Below are 2,388 nucleotides of genomic sequence, written 5' to 3' on the forward strand. Positions count from 1 at the left end.
ATCCAGCACAGTTCGTACTGCTACCCCAGGCATATAAGGGGACCCTGGCTCTGCCCACTGCTGCTTTTCAGCATCTTGACTCGTGCTTTAGGAAAACACTCCTATCTCATCTCTAGCAGGTAAGGCTGAGCTGAGCAGGGGAAGTGGCCTGTAGTTGAAAGGGAGGGCAGGGGGTAGACTGGGGCCCAATACTGCAGCTGGAGAAAATAGCAGTGATCCTGTTCTCATCTGCTCAAGCTTGGTCCCTATCTCTGGAAGTAACACAATGATCCATAGTTAGTCTTGAGGAGTCAGTATTATTCTTATTGTATTTGCTCTTAGGTTAAAAAGCTGGAGAGAGGAGGGGTGGGCATGGACATAGATACTGGTGGCTGGGGCAGGGGGCTGGGAGTCTATTCCTGGCTCTTTCACCAGCTCCAGGGGATGCATGGGCATCCAGGCTGGCAGGGGCTATTCTGATTTTCAGTGCATGTGGCAAAGAATCTACCCAGTGACCTGTGAGCCTCACCACAGAGCTTCAGTGCAGGTTCTGGAAAGAAAGGGTTCCAACTGCCTCTCAGCATAAAAGGGGACACGTGACCCTTCTGGCTATGACAATGTCCTCATAGGGTGTAGCAATGGGTTTTCTATCTCTTTTCCAAGTGATGTCCTTGAGTACTCCTGAATCAGGGCAGAGCATGCCAACTCCTGCCCCTCCCCATCTGCCACCTTGGGGATGCTGTTATACCACCCAACCAGGGGGAAGAGCTAGATCAGGACTTCCCCAGTCAGCTTATGGAGGCGGTTAGGTCAAGCAATGTTGTTGTCATGGGTGACCTAAACTACCCAGACATTTGCTGGGAGGAGCAGACAGCCAGGTGTGACCACTCGCATAGGTTCCTGGCTGTATTACAGGACCTTCACCTTATCCAGGAAGCGCACAGCCCCACTAGGGGTAATGCTTTGCTGGACCTGGTCCTAGTCACGGGGGATGACCTGGTGAGGGGACTGCAGGTCCTTGACCACCTGGGGAATAGTGATCATCACCTGCTGGATGTCACTATCCAACACAGGGCGTTTAAGGCTCACACCAAGGCTAAAGCCCTTGACTTCAGAAGGGCCAGCTTCAACGAGCTTAGGAGACTAGTGGGGGAGGCACTGAGGGCCCAGAATGTAGAGGAGATGGGAGTCCATGAGGGATGGTCATACCTTAAGGGGGCAATCCTCCAGGCCCAAAGGATAACAGTCCCTGAGAGAAGCAAGGGGAGTAAGAGTGCTCAGAAACCCCCTTGGCTCAGCAAGGGCATTCAGCAATGCCTGAGGACTAAAAGGGGGGCGTACAACCAGTGGAAGGGAGGAACTATCACCAAGGAGGAGTACTCCTCCTCGACCCGGGAGTGTAGGAGGGCTATTAGGAAGGCCAAGGCAGAGATGGAACTCAGGCTAGCGTCCAGGATTAAGGACAACAAAAAGTCCTTTTTCAAGTACACTGGGAGCAAGAAGAGGGCACCAGGCAATGTAGGCCCCCTGCAAGACACAAACGGTAATCTGGTGGCCACGCCAGACAAGAAAGCTGATATTTTTAAGTTTCTTTGCCTCTGTTTTCCTGAACAGGAACTGGGATATCCCACCTACCAGAGGTAGGGACAATCTTGGGGATAGCTCTGTCAGGCCTTGGGTCAGCGCAGATGTAGTTAGGGATCTTCTGGAAGGGCTGGACATTTTTAAATCTGCAGGTCCAGATGCCCTCCACCCAAGAGTGTTGAGGGAGCTGGCAGGGGTCATCACGGACCCCTTGGCCCGGCTGTATGAGCATTCGTGATCATCTGGCCAGGTGCCAGGGGATTGGAAACTGGCTAATGTGGTCTCTATTTTTAAGAAGGGGAGGAAGGAGGACCCAAGTAATTATAGGCCTGTAAGCCTCACCTCGGTGCTTGGGAAGCTCTTGGAGAGAATCATCAAGGAGCACATCTGTGGGGGGCCTGCAGGGGAGATCATGCTCAGGGGCAATCAGCATGGGTTCACCAAAGGCAGGTCCTGCCTGACCAACCTGATTGCCTTTTACGACCAAGTAACTAAATCCTTGGATGATGGTGTCACTGTGGACATAGTCTTTCTAGACTTTAAGAAGGCCTTTGATACTGTCTCTCACCCCATCCTCATCAATAAATTAAGTGACTGCGGCATTGATGCCTGCACAGTTGGATGGGTAAAAAATTGGCTGATGGGGCGCACCCAGAGAGTAGTGGTGGACGGGTTGTACTCAACCTGGTGAGATGTGAGCACTGGGGTACCCCAGGGCTTGGTCCTCAGGCCCGCACTGTTTAACATCTTCATCAGCGACTTGGACAAGGGGGTGGAAAGCACGCTGTCCAAATTTGCTGATGACACTAAGATGTGGGGCGAGGT

The sequence above is a fragment of the Alligator sinensis genome, unplaced genomic scaffold (assembly GCF_000455745.1).
Source record: "Alligator sinensis unplaced genomic scaffold, ASM45574v1 scaffold647_2, whole genome shotgun sequence".
Classification (NCBI taxonomy): Eukaryota; Metazoa; Chordata; order Crocodylia; family Alligatoridae; genus Alligator; species Alligator sinensis.